This window comes from Anopheles funestus, chromosome 3RL (assembly GCF_943734845.2).
Source record: "Anopheles funestus chromosome 3RL, idAnoFuneDA-416_04, whole genome shotgun sequence".
Classification (NCBI taxonomy): domain Eukaryota; kingdom Metazoa; phylum Arthropoda; class Insecta; order Diptera; family Culicidae; genus Anopheles; species Anopheles funestus.
The window spans coordinates 72,539,117-72,553,602 of record NC_064599.1 but is presented as its reverse complement, the minus strand read 5'-3'; the positions used below and the strand labels follow the sequence as shown (position 1 = coordinate 72,553,602).

The window sequence follows — 14,486 nt, the reverse complement described above, 5'->3', positions numbered from 1 at the left end:
ACCCGGACCGTTTCACCTGTTCATTGAGTGCCAGATCAACATACACAGCGAGCTATTGTGGGGGGAAGTATTTATGATTGTAGTGTTTTCTGTTTGTTTGTTTGCTTGCCATTGTTAATGGGGTGTATTTTGGACGATGGGTCCATTGTCGGGTGGGTTTTGTTTTCCCGAAAACAGGTAGGGCGATTGTATTCGCCAAAGGGGTCATATCGGATGGTTAGAGTGAGGGCACCGCAGGAACACAGGAAGATTAAATGCATTTATCACGAGTTTATCAAACATACGTGAGGAATAGCATAAGAAATAGATGGGAAGAAGAATAATTTGTTAATGTGATGATTTCATCAATATTAAACAATAATGAAGGGATTGGATGATTCATACAACACTGAACAAGATTTTTTGTTTAAAATAAAATTAACAATCAGATGACTTTCCTTTCATACAATCGCACCATATTTCGTTTATGCAAAACGAAGAACAAATTTAAATTTTAATATTTTTTTTTTCATTTCCGAAATTGCGTTGTGTAGAATGCTTTTATTACACCATCACCAGTTAATTGAGTTTTAAAACATATGCTTTACCACGTGTGTACGTAACTGCTTCACACCGGCTGGAGCAAAGAGATGGTTCGTCTTGTGATGAAATCCATCATAGGTCCAATAAACCTCGGAGATGATCGATTGCGTCATAAACCGGACCGCATAAAGATAGATTGGATTTCGAGACATCAGTAAGGACTGAAAGCACAGCAGACGAGCTTTCCCGATCGTTTCGACCAAACGTTTTTATTTCTTCTGCCTCTATTTCTTTTCAGACTAAACGCGGTACCTTTGTTTTGAGGCTTTTAAATGAGCATCACTATAAAGCGAAGGCATAAATAATAACTACACACACAGAAAAAAAGTAATAACACTAACACGGCTCACGGTTCGATTGTAAAACCATCCCGGTTCTCGATCGTAACGAAGGAAGACATTTCTTCCTCTGCTTGCAATACGTCTAAGGTTCGATATAAAAAAGGCTACACACACGCATATGGGTGGATCGAAAGACACAGAAATATAAAAGAGTTAAACGAAATCGTGCATGCATAATTTAATATTTTACTACCACCTTCTGCGCGGTGTTATGCGGGGGCAAGCGCGATCGACCATTGGCAAACGAGCCGCCACACTGTTCGCTCTATGGAATCGGTTCGACTCAAAGAATAGGCGGGTGGTTGACAAACGTTTCTTCATACCTCCAAAAAAAGGAAAAGAAAAAGGAACATTTTTATAATATTTCGCTTCTTTTATAACGAAATTAGCCGACTCAGGCGACCCGCTAGGTGAAGGTGTGTCCGCTTTAATTATGGCTGGTTGGGGTGTGATCTGATATGTAGACGAGGTGTACGGGAATTGTGATGTTTATCTCCAGTCGTCATGCGTAATTGTAACCGTATTTCTATTGGATTGAGAATGACTTTCTTAAACTATTTCTTTTTAGCAGGAAATATACAGGATCCTAACATTTTACGTATCCACATGGGTGGGTTAAGGTTAAAACAAAAGAACTCTACTACCAGGAACACGGCAGGATCAATTTTACCTATCCGACCAGATGTTCATTCAACACAAAACTCTCATACTGGTCAGGTGTGTAAAATCAGTTCGCTTTGCTGCGGGTGAGCAAAAACCTTAGGCAGAACCCTGTGGAGTCAGTTTATGACCGTGGTCAAAAGTCAAAACATCATTTAAGGAGGAGAATGTTGTTTGCTTCATTTTTCGTTCTTAGAAGTACTTGAAAGCATTTGCAACATTACCAACGGCGGGGCTAGATTGCAGAGGTTTCCAAGCGTAGTGGAACAATAGCTTATAATAGTTTGGCTTCGTATTGTGCTATTGAAATGTCGTATATAACATTTGTACGTATCAATATTCTGTTCACGGGTTTTTTTGTTACGTATAATAAAAGGACAAACAAGGGAAACCAGTGTGAGCTATTGACCTTTGAGTACGTAAAATGAGGGTCATATTTAATCAACACGAGACACACGAAGCCATGTGAGCATCTCAATGATGCCAGCTGCGATGAAGATTGTTCTTCGAAATTGTGGAATAGAGAATAATGAAATAAGGAGAATTACATATTATTGTTGAAGCAGACAATTCAATCTTGCTATAGGCTAAACTGCTAGGAAAACCTGCATATTTTGGTTGTACAGGTAAAAATTTGTGGAAATCACATGAAGAACATCTGGCAATTTAACAGTTTGTCGTACTGTTGAACTTTCTCCACAAATTATTACAGAGTTTCGGAACTCCTAATAAGATATTCTGATCTTCTGACGTATTTGATCACATGTTTAACACACTCAGCGTGCTGCTATATTCTCAAAGACAGAATCAAGGCTGTCGATGCACAGCATCGGAACTATGGAGATACTAGCTCTGGATATTCTAGGAATACCTTGGAAAGCTTGTATGGTTAGATTCTCGTTTAAATCTTAGACAACGTGACAACAGATATACATTTTAGTAGCTCATTATATCCACACTTGTTCCTTTTACTCTGCAAGGCAAAGCCGTTGTTTGAATATCCTGAAATACGTTGAACGATTACGCTTCAATTGTTCACCTTCCACTTGTAGGTAAGGACGACTCCAAGAATTGAAGCTGTAGTAATAGATTCTAAGACATTGCCTATATCCTCTGATCGTGGAAAATGGTATGTGGCTTCGGATTCCTGGACTTTCAACAGCTGCAGATGCAACAGGAACCTCCACCGATGTATCGGTAGATGACATTCCGGTTAGAAGGATTGCGAGAACTCTATTCTACCGTCGATCTCACCTTTCATCTTCTGTTGATACTTAGTTGCGTTTTTGTTCTTGATTTTTGATCGACTATTGTTATTTGTAATTTTATGATGTTATACTTTTCTAGACGTCACTTCTTTGGCGTAAATACTAGAAAGAATTATCCATGACTTTGTCTGTAATCTTAGCAAACGACTTCAATCTTATACTGATACTGATGGTTTTGCCGATCAGTTTGTTTAATTGGATACAAGTTATAAGAGATATAAAATGATCTAAACAATTGTTAATTGAAAGTATTGTTATCAATAAGAACATTATGGTATCTTGAAATACGCCTGAATTTTGTATCAAGAGGCCCTACCCAGTTTGAACTCCAAATCAATTCATCACCTTACCTGAAGCATGAGTCACACAGATGGAAGCGATCGTTTCTTTCGCACCGCAGCATGAATCAATTTTCTTCTGTTCTTTATCTCCCTTTTAAGCCGGCCCAAGAAAGCGTCATTTCTTACCGCGTTCCTTTTCATTGCATTCTTTTTTTTGCATTCTCTCCACCGGAGCAAAACATCTTGTTTTATCATCTCACAATCAAAAGGTACAAAACCAAAGCCAAAACTATAGCCGCTCGGGGTGTTGTGTGTGTTTTTTCACCTCCGGTGGGTTGCCGAACATGCAAACCCCACTTGTAAACCATTTCTATATCGATCATTTCAATCATTCAAAGTGTTACACGCTTCGTTTACCATTTCAAAGAGACGGCGCGAACCAAGGGGCCCCTCTAGGCACGGGAATACATCGCCCGACAGCGTAAACTATTTATGACAGCTTTTGTTCCTGCTCGCGACGACTCTTGCAAGAAGAATACGGGTGTACCGGGTGTGGTTGGATGCGTGTGGGAAGGTGCAAATTGTGCGCGAGAAGCTTTCTGATCACGGGAATGTGCCGTGCGGCCGTTCTTACGTCCAAGATCCAACCAGTACATACTGGCAAGAGCGAAGAGTTAACGATCCACTCGAAAGGTGGACTGCATGCTACAACAAATGGCCTCGAGGGAATTCATCTTTAGCGGTCGATATAGAGGTGGTAATAATGTATCTTCTATTCTTTGGTGCGGGTCCACGCTTCAGCCTGCTGCTGCCATCAACTGCGTGTTTGACTCTGCCAGACACTCTGGCACCGTTTGGGCTTTCTTCTCGTCTTTGTCATTCGAGTCGATGGTACGACTTGCTAGAGACCCTGCCAGACCTGCTGGAACCATAGACGTTAGGAATTTGCCCAACCGAACTGAGGAAGGGACAAAGGGGTCTTTGGGATCTTAACTTTACCAGCGGGCCAGAACAGTGAAGCTTGGCGTAGGAAAACAAAACGCACCTTTTCAGCCCGGTGCATTGTTTGTGCGGCCATTGGACAGATAGACATAAAAGGAAGACACAAAAAAAAACAGACGGAAAAGAATAGAATGGGGTCCGTCATGAAAGGATCGTGTTTGGCAGGATGGATGATAATAAAAGTGTTTTTCCCCCGAATAGTTCTTCTTCGTGCCGCTTTCACGTCGCGCACTCCACGTTCTTTTGCGGTAGGGAGTCCTAATAAGAGTAAACATAACGATCCGAACAACATTCCACCGCATTCGGTACTCTGGGTGGGTGTTTCACAGAGAGAGGAAGAAGGAGAAAGAGAGATGAAGACTGCATCAAAAGCTTTCCTTCGATCAAAGCGGGAGGTAGAAGATTTATGACCTTTTGCATGCCCTGACCTGACATATAACATGGGGACGCGTTGTCAACTTCCTTCGATGCTATGACCGACCTTAAACGTATTGGCAAGGCTCGTTTCCTTTTTTTTCTCTCCCTTTACTATTTGACATCCGGAAGGTGTGAAAACTGCTGTGAAAGAATGTGATTACGCTTGAAAGGACGAAAATGAAGTCAAACATCCTTCTCTCCACACCACCACCTTTATCACGGGGTATGATTTCGTATGTGCTTTTGATCAATAAAATGGCATCAGGTTGACCTGATGTGGACCGGGATTAAAAGCGGCATCTTAAGCGTCCCAACTAGCAACCAGGCACGCTATTTGTTCTACCACAATGCACAGAAGATCGTATCATTTATCATCATTGTGCGTTGGAAGAGATCTTGTACTTGCTCATCTATTCACGTTGTGTGTTTTGTTTCGTTTTCTTGCGCGTTTCGATTCCGACTGTGGGCATTGATGATTCTTTGAAGCATTTTACCAAAACTTTCCAACGCCAAATATCGTGCCACAATCGTGATGAAATGTTTAGCGTTAATCTCACGCACACCTTAGCTTAGCGGTGCGAAGGGCACAGCAATAAATACATCGAAACGGCTAATGCATTGCACAATTCTTTGGCCTGAAGGGGAATGCTGCTGTGAAACAAATTGACCCTGTGTGTTGAGTGCTATTTTCCGCTTGTTTGCGTGTCAATGGGAGGAACGCATATTGGTTAAGGTAACGAACAATATTGTTAATGTCCTTTCGTTGTTGAATGCTTTAAAAATGCTTTTTTGCTGCTTTCAACAGAGTGTTGAAATTTGGGCTCTGTGATAATATTAATGTTAGTGTTTTAAGTTTGCGCAGTGTTTTCTACATTGAAGAACCTTTGTTCTGTTCAATTTTTGGAGGTTTTATTGGAGAAATTTACTAAGCTTTATTTCCTTGTGAGATGTGAGAAGCAGTAAGTTTAACACTCGAATCGATGATCATAAAGTAATTGGTTTCTGAAGGCTTAACAGCCGTAAGACCACAGCACCATACAAGTACTCTAGAGGTTGTTTTTGAGTTATGGAGTTAAAGTCATTTTCTCAAAGTACTCTGAACAGTGCTCTCGGAAGTTGTTCTTATTTATGCAGGATTTGAGTCTCTAAAAATGCATTCGTCCCTCAAATCAATCTCTCTGTCGAAGATCAGATGCAGTCGTGGATGGAAGATTGCAGACGTAGACCGAGATTCCTGGAAACGAATTGACGACCTTGCCATATCTTCGCGATGTGCTCGATCATGAGAAAGTCAATAAGAAGAAAAACAAAGAGAAGGAGCAGAAGAAGAATAAGAAGAAGAAAAAGAAGAGATGTGTGTCGCTATGTAGATAAAATAGAAAGAGTAACAGTAAATATTAGATAAAAAAGTAGCGTGCTCTAGAGGATAACTAGTATAAGTAAAGTAAGGGTCATCAGAGAATAGACTTATCTCTGTTATCTCAAACAGAAAAAACAAACATTTAAAACATAATGTTTTTCACCTATGAAAAATCCGTGAAGTTACAATATTTTTTGAAACTGATTAACACCTGCTGAAGAATTACTTTGAAATATAAGAAGTGTATTTATGAGAAATAGATTAATACTTAAATTTCTTTAAACAAACGATCAAACATTTCTTAAACAGAAAAAAGATAAAAGCAGAACAATTCAGATGATAGATTTGTTGATTCGAAAGCGCATAATTATAAAGGAGTTTTTTTTGTGCAACTCACGCACTATTATACCAAAAGCAATGTAGAATGTTTTGCACGCATGAGTGGAATCGAGACAACAAAAAAATCCCCATCGAACGGCGAAATAAACAATGGGGTGTGTTATAATTCGTTGCACAAAAAACACATCCCAAACACATGGTATGCACGAATGATCCGCTACGGTGCATTTACGGTGTATTGGCCTCTGCCTGTTCTGATTTCGCTACATGTGATTTCATTTGAATGCACGGTATCTGGCCGTGTGAATGGTGCAACGAATTCGGTTGATGAGGATCTAACGCACTGTTACGGGACGGACGGCGGAACGACCCTTCGAGGCAACGGGGCCCATCATTTCGGCAACCCTTGATATGTGCCCTATCGCATGATATTGGTCTTGATGTGTCTTTTTTTTTCCTTCACTCATAAACCATCAGTTCGGGAAGTGTTTTACTACATTGTTTGAGCCTAATTTAATTATATCATGACCAAAGGTTTTTTCCTCTCTCTTCCTACCGCATAAAGCATCCAAAAGGCTTTGGGATTGTGTGGCAACAATCTTAGTGTCGGTTGTTATTCCCAAAACGCGTGTGTGTAATTTAAAGAAGCTCGTAAATAAGTTTCTTGCTGGGTGATTTTTGCAGAAGCGAATTGCAAGAAAGGACAAAAAAAAACATGATCTTTGTGCGCTTCCGGGTGTATAAGTCACGGGAAAATGTTTTTGTTTCTAATTTATTACCGTTACGGTACCGTTGTACCAAGATGCGGGCACGATAATCGACGGATTGAGAAAAAAAGCGTGAAAGAGAGAAAAAGACCACATCTTACTAAAAGGGATGATCTTGGGAATGTTTATGATCCACGCTTAACGTGCAGATAGTTGTGAAGCAGCCGGGTTAGTGTGGCGTACAATATTTACGACACATCTAATAGCGTATTTAGCAGTGCATTAGAGGTCCTAAAAATTTCACGCTAAACGTGGTGGAATAGATTTATGGTACAGCGAAAGGTATAACAAACATCTTTTTAATATCCTGTTTTCCTTTTTCCTGTTCACCATTTTGTCGGTTTGATTACTTACGTACATTTCCTTATCGTTGGAAGTTGATCTTTGCACCAGTGTTTGGCAAAGACAAGAGGAAAAAATGGGAAACCGAAAACCAGTTCAAAGACCGGTAGTTTATTTTCAATGGTCATCGATTGACCCTTAACCCTTAATGCCGTACCGTATGCGTTTTTTGTGTGGAGTGAAAGTGAATCCTAACCGGCCAAGCCGTCGAAAAAAACAGGATGCTCGACTTTTGGTAATTTATACCAAATCTGGTTCACAATTCGTTTATACCTTCTTCCTTCCCGTACACGTTATGATGAGCTAACGACTTGATTAATTTCTTGTTCTCACCAATTGTCGTTCACCTTAACCTAATCCGATGAATTGTTTCCCATAAATCATGCGCTCCTGTTTGTCTGCCTGTGTGTACAATTACCCCCAGGATGTTGCCGTACGTTGCCAACTTTCTTCTGGCCAGAAGTTAAATAAACAAATAAACATCACTTTCGACGGGATAAGATCGGTGCAGGATGTTTGGTTGGGAATGTGTGTACACACACACACTTTCGTCGAGGGTCGTAAGGAAAGCGGATGCAAATTAGGCATTCGATTGTGGTGGAAACGTTCACAGACCGTATATGGGTTGCTTGGCTGCTTTACCGGTGGACGTGTGAAGCTGATCCACCATACTAACCACCGAGCTGGAAGATCACCGTTGGCCGTAGGGCAAGTGAGGGTATGTTCGGTTAGTTTCGGACCGCTTCGTACCGCACCTAGACAAGACTATGTCAAAATTATTTTTGACAGCTAAACGGGTGACCTGGACGCATCCTGGTCAGCTGGGTAAATCACCGAATGTTCCTGCGATGGGACGATTCAAATTTGGACCAGTTTGTGAGTTACGGCTTGGGAAAATAGGACGCTGTTTGAAGTTGTGTTTAATTAAATTTAATGGACGGTTGAGGGAACTCTGTGGAGTTTTGATACCGAGGGTATCGAATAGAACACTAATGAATCGTTTTGTTTCGGAAGGTAGCTTGGTTCTACAATTGGACATCTCATATACGAATGTATTAGGAAGAGAAATAAAAAGTTCTTTTTGAAGATTTTATTGCAGATATTACATGATATTATTATACATCTTTTCCCAACAAATCGATTTATTAGATCATAGTTGCGTTATTGGCTCTCCACTCCAATTAACCGTTTAAAGTCTTCAAATCTTTCAAATGATGTAAGAGTTTTATTCAAACTTGTCACCTACCTTTCGAACTTCCTTTTCGACTAAATTTGAACTTATTTGCTTCAACTTTGAATTCCACGTATAACATGTACTGCGTTTGTCTTGGTGATCTGTCTATGATCTTCTTCCTTGTCTGTGATGTGCTTACTCAAAAATGTTTCCAAGTAGCTCTCTTCTATTTAATCCTTTATTTATTGTGCAAAACTTCAAACAGAACTAATAGCTGTAAAAGATCCTCTTCTTGCTCCAGGCTCTTCAAGTCTGGTGGTCTGATCATGCTCAACGATGATCACATTCCAATGAGCAAACTATTCCTCAAGGCTCTTCTATCCTAACAAAACACACTCGGCAAATTATTTCTCAATATCATTCCCTTTTTTAAGATTTGAGCAAATAAATACACTCCTCCACCAAACACAGAATAGGCATGGTTTTGTAAAGTCAAATTTGTGCATTTGGTGCAATAGGTTTTAGATCAATGCATCGGAAGGAAGATTTGTAAAAATAGCAATAACAAAAAAATGTGTCTAGGAAAGCATTCATTTGAAAATGGCGAATGAAAACAGAACATCCAGCAAGGAAACCCATGGCTTTTGCCTACTCTAGGGTTTAGCATAACAATGTTGAACAAAAAAAAATCAACGAACAAAAGAGGTCCCAGAATCTTCCTCGTGGCTCGATTCCGAACCAATGCCTTACCGATGAGCAACGGCAAAAAGGGTGGTGCGTTTTGTATGGCGCACACAACTACGTGCATTAAGATACCGGGTGTGCTGCTATTTCCACACCAGCTACGGCATTTGATACCCCTTTTTTTTGGTTTCACAGACAACATTCGACAATCCCTCCGATGCCCGATCCGATGCTGCTGTTTCCATATGCTGTTTAAAGGTCTGGTGCGATGATCTAGTTTTGCGAAATCTTCTGCTCCTGTTTTAATTCGGAACATGCTCATTGTTATCCCGCCGTTGCAGTTTGGGGTTGAAACGAACGCACACAAAACGCTTATCCCTCGGTAAAACAAGGGTTTACCGAAGGGTTGCCGCACTGTTGCGCCGAGTGCTGGTGTTACCTTTTTTTGGTTGTTATTATTTTTTTTGCGGATGATCACATTTGATGAGTTTTTACACAGCCTCACCTTGCCCCTTGTCGCTCTCATTAGGTTGTTTGAATTCGTTTCCGGATCCGTTTAATGGATTATTACCTTTCTTACCGTGCTGGTAAAAAGGGGATTGTGAAACGTTTTCACTCACTGCGACGCGATGGTTTGTTGGCAACACGTCTGATAGATGGTGCTGATGCTGATTAGATTGTATAGGTATATATCGCATACTGTAAATGTTGTTGAGCTAAAAACTTTTAAGAATAAAACAATTTGTAACATGAAGGAGAGTAAAGTAATGTCCAGTTGGAATCATTTCAATTCTACGTAAGTTAGTACTAATTTTATATTTTAAACACTTCAGTTATATTTCTTCGGAAAAACGTTTGAAACTTGAAATATGATTATAGTCCTTCGTAGAATTAATTAAATAAATAGTAAGGATAACATAAAAATGACTCAATTCACAGAGATGAACAACCTTATTTTTTGTCTCAAACATCCCAAATTTTGGGGATTTTGTAGGCTACTGATATAGTTCATATAACTTCTAGCTAAATAAGAAAATTTTGCGCATCATTTTGTGATAATTTTGTACTCTTTTTAAGGTTATGTGCAGAAGCTCAATAAATAAATACAGGATAAGCTAATTAATACGACAAGGCATCTCCTATAAGTAGTCTAAGTCACCAAATTTCATCTATCAGTACCTGGATAACATAGAAATAACACATTTGTTTTCTATTTTACCTATGTCTAAACACATTATTTGCTAAATGTACCCACGAACTTCAGGAAAATGTACATGAAAAATATCTATTTTGTTAACATTCTAACACAAAAATTAATGTCCAGATTTATTGAGGTAGTACTTTGATATAAAATAATTTCGTATATATATTCAACTCCACTGACATAGTATATCTCAATGATAGCAATAGATCGGATTATGGTTACTGTGCAAATATCCTCGCCATGTTTAAATAGTCTTCACATTTTCGTTGCCTACACACAGGTTGTCAACGTAAGCAAAAAATCCCAAATCTGTTCTCTTTCATCTTACAAAGCGAATTGCAAAAAGATTTGCATATGTTTATCATTCACCGCATACAAACAAAAATTTCTTTGAAACCATTGAGGCTTTAGAGCGCTTAAGAAATATTGTCTCCGATCACATTGTTGCCTGTGTTGTCTCCACGTTTTTGGACGGCGTGTGGATTAAGTTCTTTGCGTTGTATTTCTCGTCGGTAACCACGGTAGTATCGATTTGCTAAATCTGGATGATCTACGATCAAAACGTGGGGAATAAAGCGTACAAAACTTATACAGCCACCGAACATTCGGAGGCTTTGCTTCCGCATTATGTTGCTTTGTGAGTTTAGGACAAACGTTACCCTCAAGAATTGGTTCTCATCGTGGTCCCACCATTAGGTCTGTTTGTTCGGGCGTCGGCTTTCAAAATCGTTTTATTGGAAAGTAGGTGTTCACCTCAGCGATCGAGTTGTGTCCCCTGCTCGCCTAAGGGGTTTTTACGAAACGCGCCTGGCTCACGACGGCTCACGACCTTAAGGGCTGCCATCTTCCAAGCGTCTCAAGTATGGCACGCATTCTTTCGGAAACGTTTTTCTAAACTTTCCTTTTGTACGCGCACCATTGTGTGGATGATCTACGACCTAGACTTTACGCCCCAGCGGGACACCGGCGACAAGCTGTCTGGGATGGTGCGGGATTTTGGGTCTGACTTCTAAAACACGGTCGTCCGGTCGCCAGACTGTCTGGTTCGTGTATCCTGGGCCATCCTAATCCCAGGAAATGACACACCAAATGTCCCTGCGGGCCGTCGGAATTCCTCGAGTCCTCTAATGCTCTGAGGCAAAAGAAAACCGCTGGGTATCGGCTATGTGTATGTGTGAAGGAGAGACGCAAGCAGGTACATCTCTTTATGAATGGTCAATACACCTTCACCTTTGCCCATTACGAAGCAGCAACTCATTATGCCGCTCATGGGAAACTCCAACGGTTCTTTTGTGCCCGAAACGGTCATTCTGTAATTCCCTATTCTTTCTGCTGCACACACAAAAACCTTTCTACCAACTCAAACACACCAGCAAAAGAAGCAAGACTGCAATGTGCAGGAATCCTTCGTTTGCAAGGTCAGACGATTGGTTTTTTTTTGCTTCGGTTGTTATTATTTCCGATACTCGAACTTTGTTGCTTCTTGCCATCTTTCTGCTATTTTGCTACGGGCAGAAACAATAAGGAGAAAATGAGAGTTTCTGGGTCGAAATAAATGGGATATTGGAATATCAAAAAAGTCAGGGTTAAACTGTGAACCAAAAAAAAACTCGAAAACAACGAAATTTCTATATTTTTTGCATTTTTTTTAAACCATTTTTTTGCCTTAGAAAACTGATTTTCCCACGGCACGAAAGGTTTTTGGGTAAGTTTACAAATTGTGTATTTTGTTTCCTTTCTATTGTGGAGTTCATTCTTTTTTGCCGTTGTTGTGCCGGAAAAGAAATTTGCTCATGGCGTAATTATCGACAGATTGTGTGCTATGGTTAGGTACGGGTTACAACGTAAAATCGATAATGATCTTTGTTCATTTTATAACCCTTTTTTGTTTTTTCAGAAGAATGGTTTAGAATGGAGTATTTGAATGTATTTGAAATTTAAACAAAATCAATTCCTTTTTTTAGAAAAATGAAATAGAAAATCTATGAAAGGTTTGTGAGCTATAAATGCAAAAAAGAAAGTATATTTTCAATCTCAGATAGCATTCCGAATTCTAATTCAACGCAATTTCAGTAGCAGGATTGGTTCCGCTCAATCGACTTCGATCGGGGGAAAGCAGACCGACACCGTACGATCGATATCTTTCGATTGACATCTGTCACTGCACCGCATCCGCTAATCTTTTTCTTTTGCAAAAGATCAAAAGAGATTGAGCATTTCTTGGCCATTCTTAGTGGGCCTTTTTTCTGGTCCGGGCAACGTAAGCGATACCGTTCAAAGAAAACTGCGACGGAAAGCTCAAAAAAAGATTAATCTAGCTGCTACACACAAATATATAGCAAACGGGTGCATCGATCATCAAAGTGATGCTAGGCAATCGAAGGTATAAGGGACAAAAATGTCATCCTTCTTACATTGCCAATTTGGTATTGCTGTATGAGAATTTTGTTATGCGGACAATCCGGGGATCAGGTTCCGAAAATCGAACCCAAAGTTGGTCGCATTGGTACCGGTGTGTGTCTTCACTGTGGTGCAATTTTAATTGAGTTTCACGCTAGATTACATTTTAATGAAATTATCATCCGTCATCTCGATGGGCTCGTTCGTCGTCTCCGTCCTGTGTCACGTGAAGGCATGAGAAGTGTTTGTGCTTGTGTGTTGTTGCATGTTAAGACGGATTTTACCGATACTTCAGCCACACAAAAAAGGGGTAACGCGTATGGTAATACCTATGCCTTGCGAAGCGATGTAACGAGATTGATGAACAGCACGAGCTAGGAAAATGAATATTGATGAGAATTTCATATGATCTTCTTTTTTGTGAAATAGGGTGACTTGAGTTTTGGTAGGCAAATTAAAAAAGAAAAAAAATATAAATGTTTATAATATACTATAAAAAAATCTAAATTTTGGATTAAAACTAATACACAAGAAATAAAAACAGATTAAAAAACGAAATCGAAAATTATTCGTTCAACAGCAGAACCTCGTTTTTACGTTTTTGATTTGTCTTTTTTTTATTCCAACTGTCCACAACAATGTGTTTGCGTTGTAAATCACCCTAACGTACAGATTCACGGCGAAATTAATCAATGTTGGAAGGGTAAGGGCACTAAGATGATGGGATGAAGAAAGCATTAAGGATCGCACAAAAACCATATCACAAAAGGGAGATTGTCCTGGTTGACCTTCGAGTGTAGTCTAGTTTTTAAAACTCCACCAAAAAAAATGTCATTCCACTACCTTAAAACGAACCATTTTTTGGGGTACCAACACATGTGAATATGAGCAAAACAACAACAACAATAAAAAGCTACAACCAGACACAAAAGGAAGATGAACTAACCTTTGGTTTTGTTCTAGCTGTCACTCAAAAGGACCTCATGTCAAGATGTCAGTTTTTTCCCATTGTGTTTTTTTAATACATATGTGTGCATTTGTGATACAGTGGAGGTTATATACATTTTGTATCTCTTTCTCTGTTAGCACATAGAACCGCAAAATTTCATCACAAACACACACGCACGCATTCTGCCTCAAAGTATATTTTCCCCTAAAAATTGAGCATCGTTTTTTTTTTGTTATCGATATAAACGCTAATTAAAGTGATCATCATCATGGTTTGACTTCAAAACAATATTTATCGTCCACTGGCCGTCACTAGCGCGGTGTATATTTTGATACGATTGCCATCTCCATCGTGTCGAACGTAAGCGAATGAGGTAAAGAAAATGAAGCCAAATCCTCTGAAAGGAGACAAAACACACGGCGCACAGACATCGAGTTAAAGAGTGAGCCGAACGCTGTTTAGCTAATTCCAATTTATGGCTAATATTACAGTTTTATTTTATTGACTTGATGGTCCATAGAAATATTGTTATATATCTTATTCACTTGTCGGATTAAGAAAATTGTGTATGGTTTATACGTCTTTCCTGCAAAGGGGCTAACTTCCTGCAGCCCGGGACAGTTTTTATGGTGCGGACTTTCGACAACGCTGTTTGATTCTCTGCTTCTATTTTTATGGGTGAAGTGGTTTGCCTAGCGGACGTATTGTTGGTTGCG

The 14,486-nt window shown here is 39.6% G+C and overlaps 1 protein-coding gene across 3 annotated transcripts in view; it reads left to right on the top strand.

Moving 5' to 3' along the window:
• The window catches only part of LOC125768480 (single-stranded DNA-binding protein 3), a 447,182-nt gene that overhangs the window by 141,997 nt on the left and 290,699 nt on the right, over positions 1 to 14,486 (top strand). Inside the window, exon 14 of one of the 3 annotated variants that reach the window (XR_007418907.1) lies at positions 2,298 to 2,307. The exons of the other annotated variants lie outside the window; for them this stretch is intronic. The gene's annotated coding sequence lies outside the window, so the exon portion shown is untranslated. Of the gene's footprint in view, positions 1 to 2,297; positions 2,308 to 14,486 lie in introns of those variants that run through there. 3 annotated transcript variants of the gene reach the window in all.